Source organism: Artibeus jamaicensis, unplaced genomic scaffold (genome assembly GCF_021234435.1).
Source record: "Artibeus jamaicensis isolate MK-2021 breed Jamaican fruit bat unplaced genomic scaffold, CSHL_Jam_final scaffold_1283, whole genome shotgun sequence".
Lineage (NCBI taxonomy): Eukaryota > Metazoa > Chordata > Mammalia > Chiroptera > Phyllostomidae > Artibeus > Artibeus jamaicensis.
The window spans coordinates 15100193-15119854 of record NW_026522028.1 but is presented as its reverse complement, the minus strand read 5'-3'; the positions used below and the strand labels follow the sequence as shown (position 1 = coordinate 15119854).

Sequence of the window (19662 nt, the reverse complement as noted above, 5' to 3'; positions counted from 1 at the left end):
ATGCTTCTGGCCTTTGACGGTGGAGGGATGGGGTCATGAGCCAAGGTGTGCAGGCAGCCCACAGAAGCCAGATAGGACAAGGAAACAGATTCTCCCCGAGAGCCTCCAGAAAGGCTGTGGTGACTCCTTGATTTCAGGAATTCTAACTGCCAGAATAACAATACATTCGTATTGCTATAAACCAGTACATTTGTAGTAATTTGTTACAACAGGAATAGGAAATTACTTCCAACTGTTTGGAAAATGGTTCGCACTATCTGCCAAAGCTGAACGTTTGCCCACCATAATACCCAGCAATACCACTCCTAAGCATGTCTGCAACAGAAATGCATCTGTATAGGCACCAGAAGATGTGTACAAGCACGTTTACAGCAATTTTAGTCAAAAGAATAAAAAACTGAAAACAGCTCAACTGTTCATGAGCAAGAGAATGGATAAGATGAATGTAGTACAGTCACTCAACGTGAGGCAGTGAGGTGCATGTACGTGCATAATGTGCTGGACACTACAAGCTGGGGGTGGTCACTGGAGAGAGAGATGGGGCTAGAGGAGTAAGCGGGAGCCCACCCCACATGCCTGGGAATCCCCAGCAGCAGCTTAGACTGTACTCAAGCTAGGCAGGCATCAGAGGTTAAGCCAGAGAGCGACATGATGGATCCATGATTGAGAGGGTGACATGTAGACAGACTCCTAAGGCTCTTGTGATAATGGTCTGGCCCTAGATGACAGAGTCAGACCCAGATGATAGGGATGGGGTCATGAGAAATGAAGGAGGCAAAACTCTCTGTCTTGGATGTAATGGGAAAAGGGCTGGGAGAGGCTGTTCAGTTTGTTGCCTCCAAGCCTACGTGGCTGGTGATTCCACTAACACAAAGGGTGAAGACCAGACTACCAGACGGCAGGGGAGGATCACAGCATCTCAGAGTTGGAAAGCACCAGCCAGATTTCCTAGTGACCCATCTCATGTATAGATAAGCAACCAGTTCTTCTCATACGCCAACATCTGAAGCACAGTTTGTGCAGAACAAACTAGAATGAGCGAGCTGAGGCTTATCTACTTTAGTGAGCACGTCCTAGAGAAAAAACAACAGGGCTCATTCAGCTGAGGTGCCCTATGCTCTCAAATGCCCTCACCAGCCTCACCTTCCAACGCAAGGTTCTCCAGCGGAGGCCTGTGGTGTCCATCCCTGCCAATCCCTCACCGGAAAAGCTCTCCCCACAGCCCAGCCAAATCCTGTATAGTTAACGGTTCCATCTAATGGTTTGGTTACGTCTTGTAAGTTGATTTGGTTTCTCTTGCAACCAAGCTGTATAACCAAAACAGAGGCAGGGACAGAAAGGGATTAGCTGACCAGCGCTACGAGGAGCCGAACATAAGTCTCAGCTACTAGGTTCCACCATGGCCTACAGACCTGGTATGAACCACAGGAGCTAACTGGTTCTGTTCTTGGCAGCCTTTGCACATCTGAGTGTGGCTGAGTGACAAGTGCCAATACCAGAGCCTGCAGGGGAGAAACCAAAAATAGATGGATTTGAAGTGACTTTTTTGAGGCCTGAAACTCACTCATTTTTTGTTCCTCATCTGGCAAGGTGAGTCAACATCTAGTTCACTGTACAGTCTAAGTCAGGAGCCATTACTACATGTGGCTATTTAAATGGAAGTTACTTACAATCAGATACAATGAAAAAATCAGTTTTCTAGCCCTCATAGCCACATATGGCTGGTGGCTACCATATGCACAGACGCAGAACATTTCCATCCTCACAGAAAGTTCTAGTGGACAGGGCTGTACCTCATGTGTGGTATCTCCTTGAATTGGCCTGATCATAACAGGCACTCGCTCTGAAAATCATCTTTACATGCCAAAGTAGTGAGAATTCTTTCCATTTTAACTAATAAAGATAAAATTGTGTACCGCAAAGGACATTCAACACTCCTTGGTTCACAGGCACCGAGTCTTCTCGAGTCTTTCAGTTGAAACTGAGAGAAAGTAAAAGACAACTACGGGAAAAGAGAGCTGAACAGAGCAGAGTGAAACAGTCCACATTGCTCTCTTGACTGCTCTGCTCTCAGAAGAGTTAGTCTCATCCTAGGAGATAAGGAATATGTGAAAATTAACGGATCATTAATAAGAAGCAATTATTCTTTAGAAATAATTTGTGACTGATGAAAACAAAATCCAAGTGAAGCGGAAATCAGGGTGGCTGAGGAGGGAAACAAGGAGAGCAGGAACACGGTTTGCAGTAAGAAAACTGTAATTACAATCAGTAATGTTTTGAAGAGAGCTTTTAAGTCTGCAGATGGAACTAAAACTGCTTACATAATATCAGTTACCCAGCTCATAAAAATGATCACTGCTAAGTTGTGTTCACAACACAGAACTCCACTGGGGGAAAAATTACCCAAGTGCGAGGAACGCGTCCACTGAAAGGCTGTCACAACATTTCACCACCAATTGTCGCCCCTGACTGGGCCACAAGAGAGCTGGATACACAATTAATGATGGAGAGCAGAGGAAAACCTGCTAAGAGACAACACTACCCCCACGCACACGGACAGTGGAATGCTGAAAACACATGCCTACGTGCTAGGAAAAGAGAACATACAGGAATGGCAGGAAGAGGGGGAGCGTAAAAAATAAACGCAGCAAGAGAATCCTGTTTTGTCCAGTTCAGTTATTTCCTGCTCAGTTATTTCAAGTGAAGGGCATGTATTATGAGCCCTGGCTGATGTAGCTCAGTAGATTAAGCACGGGCCTGCGAACCACAGGGTTGCAGGTTCGATTCCCAGTCTAGATCAATTCTCTCTCACACAATAAAATCTTAAAAGGAAAAAAAATAAACTTGTTATAAAAACATGAGCACAGAGCCCTGCTTTCTCTTTATTTAAATCTTAATTTCTTTTTGTTGCTCTTGTTCCATAAAGGAAAAATATCTTGAAGTTTTTGTATTAACTTACATGGTCATAGATACATTCTTATTTAAAGAAACAGGAATACGTTTTAAAGAGGATACAGATACTGTGAATAATATATATTTTATGAGATTATTAACATAACCAGACGATTTGCACAAAATTAATAATAATACAAATTCTCATCTCAAGCATTATGTACGAGATTAGAATAAACAAACAAACAAACAAATAGCCCTGCTTAATGAAGGCCTTTAAGTGCCTGGTGAAAGACTTGAGCTGCAGGAGTCTTTCTGCTCTGTGCTTTTCGTATTCATTTATGCCCTCCTGCATACCCAAAATATAGCAGAATACAAAAAGTAAGTGAGGAAAAAAATTAGTAGGAAAACAAAATTGGAGCCAAGAAAGAAAGGAATCCAGTGTATCTATCACAGCAATTGGGGTTCCTCACTGATTGACTTTGACTAAACTCCTTCCTCCCTCCCTTCCTTTTTCAACTGTAAACTTTGAACTGCTTACATTCAATACTGTTCTGCACCAGCTCTGGATGTATAGCAAAGTGGCCAGAAAACCACGCCCCCTACAGAGTGGTCCCCTCCGCTGCCCTGAGCTCCCACCTGCCCGAGTATCCTGTTAATCCTGACACTATTGACTATACGCTCCATGCTGCAATCAGCGCCTCTGTGGCTATTCTGCAACGACCAATCTGTCCTTCTTAATTCCTTCACATATTTCACCCACTCCTCCTTCCCCTCTGACAGCTGTCAGTCTGTTCTCCGTATGAGTCTGTTTCTATTTTGTTAGTTTATTTTATTCACTAGATTCCACATAAGGGTGAAATAACATGCCCTGGCTGGTGTCGCTCAGTGGATTGAGTGCCAGCCTGTGAACCAAAGGGTCACCAGTTCAATTCCTGGTCAGGACACATGCCTGGGTTGCAGGCCAGGTCCCCAGTTGGGGGTGCACAAGAGGCAGCCACACACTGATGTTTCTCTCCCTCCCTTCCCCTGTCTAAAAATAAATACAACCTTAAAAAAAAAAGTGAAATCATATGGTACTTGCCTTTCTCTGACAGGCTTATTTCAGTTAGCAAAATGTTCTCCAGGTCCATCCGTGCTGTTGTAAAGGGTAAGAGTTCCTCCTTTGTGCTGCATAGAATTCCATTGTGCAAATGTACCACAGCTTTTTTTATCCACTCATCTACTGATGGGCCCTTGGGCTGCTTCCAAATCTGGCTACAGTAAATAACGCTGCAATGAACATAGGGGTGCATATATTCTTTCACATTAGTGTTTCAGGCTTCTTTGGATATATTTCCAGAGTTAGAGCATCTGTCCAGTGACAACATAAACTAGTTGCTCACAATCAGTGAGCGGTATCTGTGAACAGGTGCTAGGAAGGCACGACACTAGCCTTGGGGGAAAGGACCATACCTGACTTCACAGAGCCAATCTCAACCCAGGTTGGTAGACCCTGCAAGCAGAGTAGATTCTTACTGGTTCCAACACGGAACCTGGAGCTGACCAGGGCCAGCTACTATACCTTCTCCTCCTGCCATCCATCAGTCCCATACCACGCTTTCCCTGGGTGCTCAACAATGACCACCAAATCAGGGCCACCCCCTTTCCACAGCCTGTCAGGTCCCCAAGACAATAATCTGCGTGAGAACCTTGCCTTCTGCCCACTCCGGGGAAAACAAAAGAAGCTTCTCTCCCCCAGGGCCTAGGGGTCTGGCCACTTTGCCTTACTGTAGGTAGGAGAGACCATTTTGTGAAAGTGTCTTTCCATTTCCACTAAGCACCCCTGCCCCACGCAGAGATCTAGGGCGGACTGGATACCACAGTACACACTGCGCTTCACCCCACGTGACTGACCACTTCAATACCTCCGTGCTCTATGTGACCATGGGGCTCGTTCTAGAGCGAGAGAACTTTCTGCCAACATGGAAATGTTCCAGATCAGTGCTGTCTGATATGGCCAGGTGACGGCCAAGCACTTGACATGTGGCTGGAAGTGTAAAATACACACTGGTTTTGGATGACTTGCTGCAAAGAACAGAAGGTAAGAGATCTCATTCCTAGTTCTTTATAATAATTACATGTTGAAATAGTATTTGGATACACTAGGCTAAATAAATTATATTACTATATTCATGTCACCTGTTTCATTTCACTTTTTAAATGCAGCTATTACCAAATTTAGGACTGCATATGTGACTGGCATTCTTTTGTAGTAGCCAGCACCGGCCTATACTATCATCTTGTATTTCTCTTTATATTGAATTTTCACTTTTAGTCATTTCGAAAATATACACAAAATGACAGTGTGGTGCACTAGTTGTATTTTTACAATTAAAGAATCCACAGAACTTTCTGTCTAAAATGGAAGAGGTAAGTTTGTCCATGTGGAACCGAAAACCCCCCACGCGTACCACACCATTTGGGAAATGCTGGCCCAGGGACAGGTGCCGATCTCTTTCTTGTTCCTTTTTATCCACAATAGGGACATACATTTAAAGTGTGCATTTAGAAATGTTTATAGCCATTTGACACAGTCATCTGATACCCACTGATATTCTGGAACCTATTATCTAATCTCATTAAATATTTAAAAATTGGGGCTTGTATTTTCTATGTCTTGTATATTTTCTTTTTCTTGTATTTTTTTATTGTATTTTACCAGGATATTGGTCAACAACAGATTGAAAATTTGAAAAAACAAAAACAAACCCCCCAAAAAGGTCCTTCTCCAGACTTAGTTTGAGACACACTGGCCTAGACTATAAGAAAGAGTTTTTCATGGGCCTTCCAGAGTGATGAGCGAAGAGCCACAGTCCTCAGTCAGACCCGATGCAGTGTCCCACGATAAGTAAGAGTACTAAGGAAATCTCCCGGATCCCACCAATAAATGCCGGTGGAGAGGGGAAGGGGGTGCTAATTCCTAGCAAACAAGAAATTCTGTTAAATGGGAACTTCTCTTCCTGTAAGCATTTTAGTTCAGAAAATGTTTGCTCTAGGAAACGAGGGGCCCTATCACCTTTGAGGAGAAAAACAACGGTGCACCAAGGAAAAGGCACAAGAAATCCTCATAAAATGTGAACTGATAGTAGTGAGCTTTATCCTGAGAGGGTGCTGGAGACATGGGCAGCACGGCCCATGTATGAAAGGAGTTGGTTACAATCCATTAGGGAAGGCACGGCCGCATAGAAGCTAAACCTATGTAACTCTGGAGCCAATCACACTTGGGTGCGAGGTCTCGTTGCCACTTACTGTGTGACTCTGAACAAATTACTTAACTTCTCTCCATTTCAATGGACTTACCTTTTGCGATAGAGAATCTCCACAAAGTTAAGATTCCTCTTCTCCTAGTCGGCACTTACCACTCTTCATATCATTAAGTGGAGACTTTTTCCCTTCCTCCTGAATCTGGGTTGGCCTTGTGACTTACTTTGACTACAGAATGCAGCAAAAGTGGTATCCTGGGACTTCCAAGCCCAGGCCTTAAGAGAACTGGCAACTTCTGCTTCCTTACTCTGATGTACAGCTGACACACCGTGAGGGACGGACTCCCTGGACTGGACTGCACGAGGCTGTTTTGGATACTTCAAGGCCACTGAGGCCCCAGATGACTACAATAGCAGGAGCCACTCAGCTGTTACCAGAGGGAGCAGACGACAGCTAACTGCTCAACTAATGCCAACCAACCCCAGAATCTTGAGAAATAATATGCTTTGTAGTGGTTTGTTACACAGGCATAGATAACTGAAACTTCACTAAAAGGAGGATGAAAACAGTATATAAAGGGCTCTGGCCAGACGGTTCAGTTGGTTGGAGCACCATCCCACGCATGAAAAGGATGCAGGTTTGATTCCCTGTCAGGGCACATACCTAGGTTGCACCACATTCAAGCCCTCGTTGGGGCAAATATGGGAGGCAAGTAATTGATGTTTCTCTGTCTCTCTCTCCCTCTCCCTAAAAATCAATAAAAATATCCTCAGGTGAAGGTTAAAATAAATAAGTAAATAGATAAATAAAAATAAAAGAGCATGTGATGAGTGGTTCCAATAGTCCTTGGCACATCACTGCTTGACAGTGAGCGGCAACTGCTGTCTGAGGAGCCAAAGTTAGACGAACATTCAGGTTTGGGGGGATGGGGAGCCCTGAGCAACAGCACAGGGGGTGACAGGGAAGGTTTTGCGGGGGAAAGCCAGCCCTGGACCTGAAGGATAGACAATGTAGCATGGTGACTTCTAAACCTCTGGTGCATGAAGACCTGTGGACTTCTGGTCAACTACATCATGTGCATACATCAGAGGCTGAAGGCTACCATGGCAGAGGCTACAGAGACACGGTAGACAGGGTAGCTGCTGGGGCTCTGGGGCAGACGGCGAGGGGGAATGGGGAATGATGGCTAATGGGGATGGGCTGTCTCTGGGCAGTGATGAAAATGTTCTCAAAATGACTGTGGTGATGGCTGAACAACTGTGAATATACCGAGGACCATGGATCTGTGCGCTTTAAGTGTCTGGAATGTGTAGTGTGCGCGGATGTTGTCTTCATAAAGCTATTGTTATAGAAAGGGGGAAAGGAGAGTAAAAATGCAGGGGTGACATGACAAAGGATCAAGAAGCATCCCCTAGTGTCATCTGGGGGCTATGAGATGTGAGACTATTTGGCATCAAGATGAAGAGCCGGGACCATGTACCCTGGGGACAGACCCTGCCATTCTGAGGGGTCAGTCGTTTGGTATGACCTCTGCCGCTGTTCCCTCAAAGACTGTGTGTGTATAAGGGTCACTCATACCTGGTTTCGTTTCACTTAAATCACAACCTGAACCCTGCAAGTCACAAGGCTTTTAAAGAGAACTTCCTAGGCAAAAGGAAAGCAACCCTTCCTGACCAGAAAGTGGATGAGGCCTACATTCAGGAGGAGGGGATCCGGACGCCTAGCCCACCCCACAGCCTCACATGCCCAGCCTGCACACTCCGCATTTGAAGGTGGTCCCCTGCTATGAGGTGGGCAGTGAGCAAGTGCTCCCGGGCCACAGCGACCCCAAGGTCAGCTACCCTCAACCATGGCTTCTCCCTTCTTCTGATGTAGTGTGTTCTCAAGAGGCTGCGGGGCAGGGCCATACAAAGTTTTCAAATCCTTGAACTGCTAACAGAGCCAACTCAGCACAGCGATGGCCCCACGCTACCAGGCACCATCATCGTCAGTGTGATCACACTGCCTGCCCTTTGGGCGCTCACTATGCCGAGCAATACAAATGACAGCTTTTTACGTCCTCCCAACAAGGCCCACCAGGCCATGTACCAATAACTGCCACCCTAATCCCTATCCCTCGCCTGCCCCAGTCAACCTGTTACAAGTCAATCCTTTTTGTTTTATAAGTCTATCAGCATTACTGATACAGAAGCTGAGATGCTCTCCAAAAACAAATGCACCACAGCAGAAGATGGGGGCATGTGAATGAGAGGAGAGCATCCTTTAATCTCGGAGAGGAAGAAAGATTAGAAATAGAAATGACAGGCTTTGACAGTTGTGTCACCGGGGTTGGGACATCAGAAGAGAAACCACTGATGTCAGGCAGACTTTCAGGAGTTTGCCCTGAAGGTGCTGCCAAGTCCTCAGTGCCACCACTAAACAAAGCCAGAAGCCCCAAAGGAAACATGACTCTGTGTCTTTGCCCACAGACCTGGGGGTCCTTCCTGCTGCCAAAGGGCCTGGAAATGTTAATCCACACGCACAAACTGAGTTTGCTCTTTCTAGGTCTAAGCAGCTTTAGCATTCACGTGTTCAAGAATAGTTTTAAATGCAGCTTTGAGAAAGGATGAAGAACCCTGACTTTTTGGGGACCCACTCCCAACCTTTCCGACTCAGCCTCACCCTACTATGGGCCTGGTGGGGGAGCTCTTGAACTTCCAGCTTGTATCCCTACATTCTCCTGATCTCCCGTCTCGTGCTCCGAGCCCGCGTTCGGGGTTGGGCAAGGGATCTAGGGCAAGGGATAAAAACTACAGGAGATCAGGAGAACGTAGGGATGCAAGCTGGAAGTTCAAGAGCTCCCCCACCAGGCCCATAGTAGGGCAAGGGATAAAAACTACAAAGGACGCAGGGACCTTTAATTTAGCACAAAGCCATCCCTCCGTACTGAGGAACAATGGGCAACTCAGGAAACAATTCTGACCCACAGAATGCCTTGGAAAGTTCAACAGGCCTCAGTTCAACATGCTCCGTAATTCCACGATTTCAAACTCCTCTACTGACACACTTGACACACTTCCCTAATGCACCTTATGAGTATTTGCTGAACACTCTCAACCCCTGTATCAGGTGTAGCTGCTGCCAGCAGAATGCAATTGTCAAAAGTCAGTTCCATACCTACTTACATGCAAAGACTCTGAGGAGGGGCTGGATGGATAATCACCCAGCCTCACTCTGCCTGGGGCGGCACTGAGGAAGGCACATATAACCTGGACCCAGTCCCTGTGCTCAAGCCAGTGATCTCATATAGAAGATAAAGGCTAACCAGCTCGAGCATGACCTATGCGTCAGGCACTGATTTATGGACATTAATTCCTTCATCTTCAAAGCAGTGCTATCTCTCCCCGTGTTGTTCCTTCAGCTCATTTTAAAGGTGAAAAACCTGACGCTCAGAGATGTCAAATAACCCCCCTGAGGTGAGGCAGCAGGAAGGGGTGAGGCGGCCCCACACTCAGGCAGTCTGCATCTCAATCTACTCGCCTCTAGCGACCGCAGAGGCCACCAGCACAGGGTCCTGCTTCCAGGAGGCGCCCAATAAACATCTGCCAACACGAACGGCAGAAGTGTTTCTTTGACACCAGAGGTGCCGAAGGCAGAGACAAGACAATGTACCTTAATTCAGGCCATGAGGAGCCCAGAGGAAGAGAATCCCCGAAAGGGAAGAGGGGACAGAGGCGGGGCATTCCAGGCTGAGGGGCGCGCACGATTTAAGGAACACCAAGGCAGTCTGCCAGCTGAGACGCGTTCATCCTATCTGCCGGCTGAAGGTATTTAACCAGATCCAAGCAATAGGTACTTGCTTTTCCTTCATTATACTGTGCACATAACACACGCACTAAAAGAATTGTACATTTGGTCATTTCCATGCGGGAGGGTAATTAAAAGGGAAAGAAAACACCACTGGTGAATAAAGGGAACATGCCCCAGATTTCCCTATCAGAACAACTTGTGCTAAAGGAAACAACCAGAAGTAGTCCTCTGCAGCCTACGACAGCTCCCAGGATAACACTCGCTCACTCATATCCGTCCCCCAATGTGCCCACATTGTCACAGAACAGACCCAGGGTGGGGGTGGTGAACAATATACTACACCATTGAACGGACCCACCCCTCTGCTACGGGGGTCCCCCCCACTCCCAACCTGTGCTAAGTCCACCTTGCCTGTCACCAGGGAAAGATGTCTCTCAATACCAGAGATTGGTGAAAAGGAAAGAAATGGTTTATTCAAAAAGTTATACAGACTTAGAGTAATGACTTCATGTCTTCATTAAAATACTGAAGTCCTTTAGAATACCCACAAATACACATAGTCCTTCCTTCTCCCTCTGCCCAGTCCGGGTACCGTATCTCAGGAAAAGAAGTAGAAGCCCAGGCTCAGGCAGCCCCTCGGTTCCCGGCACCATCAGCTGTGTCGCTGCTGCGATCTCCAGTTAACCCCGAGTCATGTGGCACCTTCTCATGGCCCGCCAGCAAGAGTCCTTTCACCCCTTTTCTTCCAAGCAAAGTTCTCCTGCTTCCTAAGCCACATGGCAAAAGGGAGCACCTCGAAGCCACTGGTCCCAACCTTCCTTCTTTTCTCCCTCCGGGGGGAGTTGCCTCCTAGTTCCCTCCTGGTTTGAGGTCACTCCCTTCTCCCTGGCTCAAAGCATGGCCGCAGCCATTTAACATATCCATGAAACCAGTTAAAGGTTATAGATATGTTAAATGACTGTGCCTGAGGTTACCGCAAAACTGTTGCTATGCAAAACACTTCTCAATGGCCTTGCTCCCTATGTCCCATCCCCCAGCTCAGGCTTGTCGGGGTGAGGACATCCTATATACATATATATATATATTTCTAGTATTTCCTGGATACCCTGAGTTCTGGACCCCATTATAAATCTCTGTTTGGGGACTCCCTGGCTGCACCCTGTATCATCAACATGACATCTTCAGAGAGCCTATATGTCCAAGGTCTTTGGTCTTTTCTGGCCATCACATCACTCAGGACAAACCTAGGATCAAAGGTTGACCCTCAAGAAATGCAGGGTGGAATTCAGGAATGATATGGCCTTGGGTGACCAAAGAGTGATCAGATTCTGGGGTAGATTATAATAAAACTTTAATAATCAATACTTTTCTGAGGATGAAATTAGCTTTCTAAGTACGTGACCTCGCAAACCCTCAAAAGAACAAACCGCGGTACTATCTGGCACCAAAACAGAACACTCCAATCTTTCCATACCAACCGTAACGCACATAAAAGTTTATTTCACGTTTTAAGCCTTCACACGTCTTCTCACATTTCCAATTTCAAACGAAGGAAAATGGCTTTAAGGTAATCTTAGTGTCAGTACCAAGTGCATTAAATAGTTCTACAATAAAGTTTCCAAATGAACTTGCTAAGATTGCCCCCTTATTAAATTCCTTCAAATAAATCAAAATCCCTCAGATTAATTGCAGGCCCAACCAAACAGCCTCTCCCTGCCTCTAAACGCTGCAATCACCTATTATTTAAACTCTCAACCCCCCCCCCCAAATTGTAAACTTCAACAACCTCCCCTTTCCACTGTCTGATTCTACTAGGTCCCTCTCTCCCTATAGCTGGCTCTGATGGGTGAGTGGGTGGTGAGGCGAAACCAGGTTTTACCACCCCAAAATGTGCCTTTTGGGATACCGATTTAAACTGGTTAAGGAACAAAAGCCTCAGAAAGAACCTTTGACCTCCCCCTCCTACCTAAAGGAATTCAAATAGAAAAACCTGCCTCAGGAAGGTAATCATATGAATTATTAGCACATGTGAAGGGCAGGAAGAAATCTAGCAAAGTGTGTTTTCCTCTGTGTCCCATTGTTTCTGGGTGGCCCAGCAAGAATCTGTTTACCATACGTTTGCTCTTTCTTCTACTTTGTGAATTACCCACTTTTCCTTTGAAATCCCGATCTCTACCCCTCTTCTTTGTCCAGAATGATGGCATATAAGCCTCAACTGGGGTTTCATACCTTATGGCACGCATGCATGTAGATCCATAATAAACTTTGTCCATTTTCTCCTGTTAATTTGTCTCTGTTGATTATTAGCCCAGCTAGAAGAATTTAGAAGGTAGGAGTAAAGTCATTTTTTTACATCCCATCACAGCGCATTCTGGATTCCTCCTTAGCAAATGCAGCAGTTTCTCAAGCAAAAAACGATGAAAACAGAAGTATGTATTGATAGTATTAATATCACTATCCTGTGATGTTTGTTACATTCTGCCTTAAAAATATGCATGATGAAAAACGCAAACTGGGAAAGATTTAAGCCACTTCCTCCTTCAGAAATGATGCAACTGAAGGCTCAATCATACATACCTCCCCCCAATTAAAAACATGTTTTTACTGACTAAAGAACATTTCCCTTAGGCCCTGACGTCTTCCTGATAGCCAAGGTTGCAGTTGCGTCCCAGTCAGGACACGTACTACAAGAATCAACCAATGAATGCATCAATAAGTGGCACAACAAATAGATGTTTTGATCTCTGTCTCTCTCAAATCAATAAATAGTTTAAAAAAACTGACGGTTGTTTAAAAAAATAAACCTCTCCCCTGATTTGCTTCCCTTTGTACAATTTACACACAATGATCAGATTTTCACTATGCAATAGTTCTTCAAATCGTATACTTAAGATCTGTGCGCTTTGGTGGTACGAATTTACTGCAGTGAAAAGTGTTTTTGAAATAGCTCACATTAACTTAAAAAAAAGGTTCTGCCACGAAAAACAGCATGAAATCCGTTTCCACGTTGCTTACACCCCCACATTACCTGCAACCACTTTACAGATTAAAAGACGCGAGATTTGCCTATCTAAAATTCTGCCAAATGTCCTAAAATTTCCCCTTGCTCTTCTCATTAATGGGCAGCCAGTTGGGGGACCAGCCCTCCATAGGTCCTAGCAGCTGCCAGGTGAGTGGCCCGCGGCTCCGCCAGACCCCTGGGCAGCGCACGCCGGGGGCAGGGGAACCCAGCCAGGGGCTCACACCCGGTCCCCAGGCAGCGCTCCACCCACCCCTGCCAGTGGGTGACCCACGGGTTCTGCCCCTCCGGAACGCCGCAGAGCACGCAGCTGGGCCACCTTCGCAGGGAGATGCGGCCGCCTCACGCGCGTTTCCCCAGACGCAGAGTGGGCGGGAGCACAGGCCGGGATGATCCCCCACAGCCTGCTCGGTCGGCCCTAGTGCCCCCTACACCGGTTGTTCACGAGGAGGGCCCCCTAGGCATCAAACGTGGGCCTCGGCACCCCACGTTAAACACGGTTGCCACCCACCTTTAGCCACCTCCAAGCTCACCCACTCAGGCCAGCCCAGAGAGGACCCTACCCCCCCGCACCTCGAGGGGCGAAGCCCCCAATTCACTGCCCAGCCAAACCTAGTCAGGAGGAAGGACATTGATCCTACCTCCGCGCCCGATCCCCGCCCTAAGAACTCCTGATCAGTGCCTGCACTGTCCGTGGCGGGCCCGCCCCGCCCCTGGGGTCCTGAAACCCAGGCGCCCACCGAAACCAGGGGCTCTACCTGAAAACCGATGGTTCGACGGCGAGGTCCGTACCGCACTTGATTCTGCCCTCTTTCCGTGGAGCGGAGAGCCCCGCACAGTCCCCTGCGTCCGGGGTCCGGCCCCGCAGCCCCCTCCGCACTCCATCCCGACGTGCTGGCAGCACAGGCCCACTGCCAAAGCCGCTGCGCCGCACCGTTAGGGAGCCTCACTCGCCCGCACGCTCCCGCACGCTCCCGCACGCGCCCGCGTCCTCACACAGCACGCGCACACAGCGTGCACGTGCGAAGTGCATACCGGTTCTCACGCCACGCACGCGCACGCGCAGCGTGGCATGCAAAGTGCATAAGGGTCCTCACGCAGCAGGCGCGTATCTCGTGCACTTGAATTGTGCACTAGTTCTCACAGCGCGTTCACATACCGCGTGCACGTGCGATATGTACACAGGTCTTAACAGCGTGCCTGCACACACGACGTGCACACATCAGTGTAAATACACTTCTTCATACAGTGCACACAAAGCATTATACACATAGGATGCAGTTCCTCACACAGCATGTGAACAAAGAGCTCATACACTTGCTCACCCAACACAAACATGTTCTCACACACCGTGCACACTCATCCACACATGGCTCGAATGCATTCACACACATCAGGAACCGCCCCCCCCCCAGCACTGCAGCTCTCTGGATCCTCCCAACAAGCACAGTTAGGTTCCAGTTCTCCAGACTCCCGGGTGGCTGACGCTGGGGTCCTCCTTCACCCCAGCCAGGTGTGTGGGCCACCCAGGGTCGGACTCCAGCATAGCTAGCCTGGACAAGGAAGGGCAGTGGCACCAGTCTGATGGACTTTGGCTTTCCAACCATACCCCCAATCCCTGGATGATCCTGGGGTACAAATAACAGGCACTTGAGAAATCTCTGCAAGAATCCCTAGTGTCTTAGGAATAGGGTTGGGTGTGTTGACAGTGTCTTTCCCCTTGACATCCTTTTACCCCTGCCATAAGCATTTATCTTTTCAAAGTCATAAATACTGAAAAAGACTTCTTTGCAGAGCCAGCTCAAACCTCCAGGTGTTTACTCAGGCATAGCCTCTGCCATATGACACTCAATTCCAGCGGAGCCCCAGGCTTCATTCTCTGTAGAACCAGCCCTCTGAGGTTCTAACTCTCACTCTTAGGGGAGAAATACATGATTAAAAAGCCAAATTAAGTTGAATATAAAGGTACAAGGTTTCTTTGGGGGATGATGAAAATGTTCTACAATTAGATTATGGTGATGGCTGACTGCAAGTATACTAAACCCCACTGAATTCAATTAAAGAAAAAAAAAGCCACCCAAGCAGAACCCCTCAGGAACCAAATTATCTTGGAAAGAACCCCTTTGTGTCACAAAAAATATGATGAATGTGTTCATGACACCCCCCAAAGTGTGGAGGGAGTAGGATGCGACTCTGGTAAGAAAGCCAGAAGGGAAGTTTTAGACACAATTGAGCAGGAAAGCAGGCATGTGAGTCCTGGTCCCTTGGCTAGAAAGCAAGCTGTTTTTAAGTTAATTAGGTCACGAGAGCTGTTTTCCACTCCCCTCCTTTTTCTTTGATTTTATTTCTAGAAACAGGGGTGGAGGAGGATAAAAACATCAACATGTAGTTGCCTCTTACGTGCCCCCTACTGCGGACCTGGCCCGCAACCCCTGGAATGTGCCCTGACTGAGAATCGCACTTAGCCACCCTTTAGTTTACAGGTCGGCACTCAATCCACTGAGCCACACCAACCAGGGCGGTCTTCCCTCCTCCCTTTTTCTTACAGACCTTGGGTGCGAGTTTGTCATTCATCCAATTTTGAGCTCATGTCTTTCTGTCATGCCAGAGTAGAATCCTTCTCTAGTTTTATTTTTTCTTTTTACTTTCTATTCCACTCCATCCTTTCTAGTAAGACACCTCCTGTTTAATGTATTTTTATAACATATATTGTGAAGATATGCATGGTTTTAATTCACATCAATGATATTGCACAAGTTATGATTGTTTTTCCTTGCAGCTGTATACAAATCTATTGGAGAGATAAGCCATTCATAGTGGTTTACTCTTCTGAAAATTGCGTATGAAATACTTATCCATCTATTGGGGTTTCTGTCTTTTTCTCTTGATTTCCAGGAGTTTCCAGTATTCTAGATAATTCCTTGTATTTAAAAAAGTTGCAAATATTTTAACACTAGTCAACTTTTTCTAAGATTAGTAAACCTTAATTATTATGCTAGAAGTAACCTATTTACAAGCTTCTTATATAGAAGCAACCTCAAATTTACATAAATGTTTCAGTAAGTTTACAAAAACGCTCATATACCCTTTACTCCGATTCACCTATCATTACCATTTTACCCCATTTATTTTATCATTTGTACTTCTATTTTATCAAATGTTTTGAAAGTCGCACGAGTATATGCGTGGTCCTTCACCCCTACATATTTCAATGTTTCCTAATAAGGATATTCTCTTGTACAACCACATTATCAACTTCAGTAAGTAGAACAGTTACAATTTTATCTAAGTGGCTTTCTCCATGTTAGAGGTATTATTTTTCTTTCAATTTATAAGCAATTTGTAGGGAGGCACTTTAAGGCCATGCAAATACCCTAGTCATTGTCAAAACCTCCCCCTAGATTCAGCATCTATTACTAGTTCTTGTTTGATCCAATCTTTCTCATAGTCACAAAATAAAATCAATTTTTCCTCATAGTATATGCTTTGGGAGAGCTTTTCAAAATGCAGATACAAAAGGTCAAATTGTGGGATGTTTATTGTAGCTCTTAAACTCCAGTGAAGTTGCGAGTCAAGGGGTAAACTCAAACTGCAGTACCAGGCAGTTGTACAATAGAAGGAAATCTACAGATCAAAGAGGTCTTGTTTAGCATTCACTTCCCCAGCACCAAGAGTACTTTCCTCCATTAAAAATTTACCTTAAGTCTAAAGCAATCTATTTCCTGTATATATGATGTGAACAAGACCCATATTTACTTTTCTCTGTAAAGTGGTTTTCCCAGCTCCATCTATTATTTCTCCCCCAATGATTGTGAAACAAACTACTTTTATCTTCTATCACATCCCCATATACTGCATAATATCAGGTCCACTGAATGTGACCTTGGCAATTTGAAAACACTCTGGACAATTGATTTAACTTCAGAAAAATGTCACCTTCACCACACACAGGTATGTAACAAATTACTCACCCAGAAAACACAACTCTGTATTTGAAGTCTCACTGGATTCATCCAAATAACCAAAAACACAAAAATAAAAACAGGTAAGTAAATATTTCTCTCGTACATCACAGGTAATTTTTTAAAAACAAAATTTTCAGCCCTGGCTGCTGTGGCCCATTGAGTGCTGGCCTGAGTCCAAAGGTCACTGGTTTGATTCCCGGTCAGGGCACATGCCTGGGTTGCAGGCCAGGTACCGGGTTGGAGCTGTGCAAGGGACGAGTTGATGTATTTCTTGAGCTTTGATGTTTCTCTCCCTCTCTTGAAATAAAGAAAATCTTCAAAAATAAGTAATAAAATCTTCAGGGAAGAATCATGAATAAAAGTTTTAAGTAGTGAAATGTCACAAAGCTCGAAAAGAATCAGTTGCATACAGTGTTCCAAGTGATTTTATATTTTATTTTCTACTTTGCAATTATTTTGCATGTTTTTACATAATTCCACATGATGAAAACGGAAACCTCCAAATCAGTCAGTACTAATTAGCTTTCATGAATCTAAAATAAAAGGATGTAAAAGGACTCATTAAGGACTGAAGAATGAAATATGACCAGAGCTATCACTATTAATAATTATCAACTTTCGTTAAAGAAATATAGAGCAGTTGGTATTTTGCAAAACACCTCAAACAATTTAAAGGCTTCCATCTGTTAGTCTTACACTGAATGAAACAAGTATGGTAGCAATTATTTTAAATAGTGTGAACATGAATATACAAATATATATTGTATGTTTTTCTTTTATCATAGAAACCAAAGGCTACACATAAAAGAAATGAGAGAATATAAAAAAACGTGCATATTCTATCTTACACAATCCTGGATATTGAGTGAAAAGCGGCGGCCAGTGCTCTAAGTGCATTACATGTACGAACAAATACTTGTTAACCCCCAACAATTCTGTGATTCTACAGGCACTCTTCTCACCATTCCCATTTACAGGCGAGAAGCCTAAAGCTCAGACAAGCTGGAAATACCAGTGGTCACCTGCAGGTAAAGAATGGGTTTTGGGACACAGGCCACCTGACCCCAGGACCTATGCTCTTCACTCTCTGCCCCATTGCCTCCTCAGTACCTGGCAGCTGGGGGGGGGGGGGGGAAGAGTGGACACAGTCCAATACACTCTCCAAATTCCTTGGTTCTCTATACCTGAGAGGCTAGTGTCTTCTTATACTTGTATTAAGACAATTCAGATTGTGTACTTTCCTGATTAGAAAGAAAGAAAAAAAAAAGGATAAAAACGATGGTAGTTTAAGGTAAATCAAAAACACAAACTGGTGTGTGAAAGTTCATAGGAGTCCAAACAACATAAATGAAACTTTCCCTTGTGAAGCAGGATAAAGATCTAAACATCACATACCAATACAGTTCTTTTATCTTTATGACAGCCAGGTAATAAAGAACCTTACTTTCATTCTGATACTTTAACAGTCAAGCCACAGTTAATACTGATGTTGTTAAATCTGTACATAATACAAATAAAGTATAAATCCAGTTAGGTATTTTATTTGAAACATGCTTTTACCTAATTGATTACTTGGGTTTGCTCTTTAGTCAATACTGATAGCATCCTATAATTTAATATTTACACATCATAGGTGAAAGTTAAACCACAAGTCACAGAGTTTTGTAAGCAACTATATTTATAGCCACTATACCACAGATACAGTGAGTTAACCAATGGCCATTACTTAATATAAGAATTTTCATCATGCATAGTAAGAGGCGGTCTCTTTAAGAGGCTGGATGTTCAAAAAAGATTCAACAGTCAAATAAATCTTGGCAAGACTTTTACACTTGGTTTGATCATTTAACCAAGTTAGTAATAGATGTTTATACCCTAACTGGAAGTGGAATTAACACTACATGAAAAAAGCAAGCCTATGAAATTCATTAGTAATTAACTACTACGCCTCTTAGCAGTAAGAACTATTATCCTTGGATTTCAAACACTGTATTTTAGGAATCAGAGTATAACCCCCACAAAATTCCCCAACCCCCCCAAACAACAAAAAATATTTCCTTAAGGACCACTTCTATTCCTCATTTGAAATATAATCAAATCAATGAACAGTATTATTCCCACATTAAAGACTAGTTAGTAAAGTAATTCCAAGTAGTGCTTCATATGAGCCACTTTATCTCAACTATTTTATTATTAGTTCTGATTTTCCAGGATGCAACAGCACTGTATCGAGTTGTTACTGTCAAGAAAAAACAATCCCTAGCAAACATGTGAAGATTTGGGACTACTGTAATTTTTAAAGAATCTTTAGATAAACCATATTTATTATAGGAGTTAGGTAGAAAAACTAATGTTTCAGTTGTACTACCCCTACCATGAACTGTATCCCAGGCAAAGAGTTAAACTATTGACAATTCTTAGAGGTTGGTTTCTTATAAATATTAAAAACTAGCCCATGGGCTCACATACATCAGTGTTCAGTAATAATACCAAATAAGAAACAGGAACCACAACTGTTCATTCTAAATTTCTATTCTTTGATTTAACAATGATTTATAGGCCCTGGCTGGTGTGGCTCAGTAGTTTGAGCCCAAGCCTGCAAACCAAAGTGTCACTGGTTCAATTCCCAGTCAGGGCACATGCCTGGGTTGCAGGCCAGGTCCCCAGTAGGGGATGTATAAGAGGCAACCACACATTGGTGTTTCTCTCCCTCCCTTCCCCTCTCTAAAAAATAAATAAAATCTTTAAAAT

The 19662-nt window shown here is 44.7% G+C and overlaps 1 protein-coding gene across 1 annotated transcript in view; it reads right to left on the bottom strand.

Annotated features, from left to right (window-relative positions):
* MAP7D2 (MAP7 domain containing 2) overlaps positions 1 to 13782 on the bottom strand; it is an 88493-nt gene extending 74711 nt beyond the window's left edge. The window contains exon 1 of the mRNA XM_053655757.1: positions 13705 to 13782. The gene's annotated coding sequence lies outside the window, so the exon portion shown is untranslated. The remainder of the gene's footprint in view (positions 1 to 13704) is intronic.
* Between the last annotated feature and the right edge of the window lie 5880 nt (positions 13783 to 19662).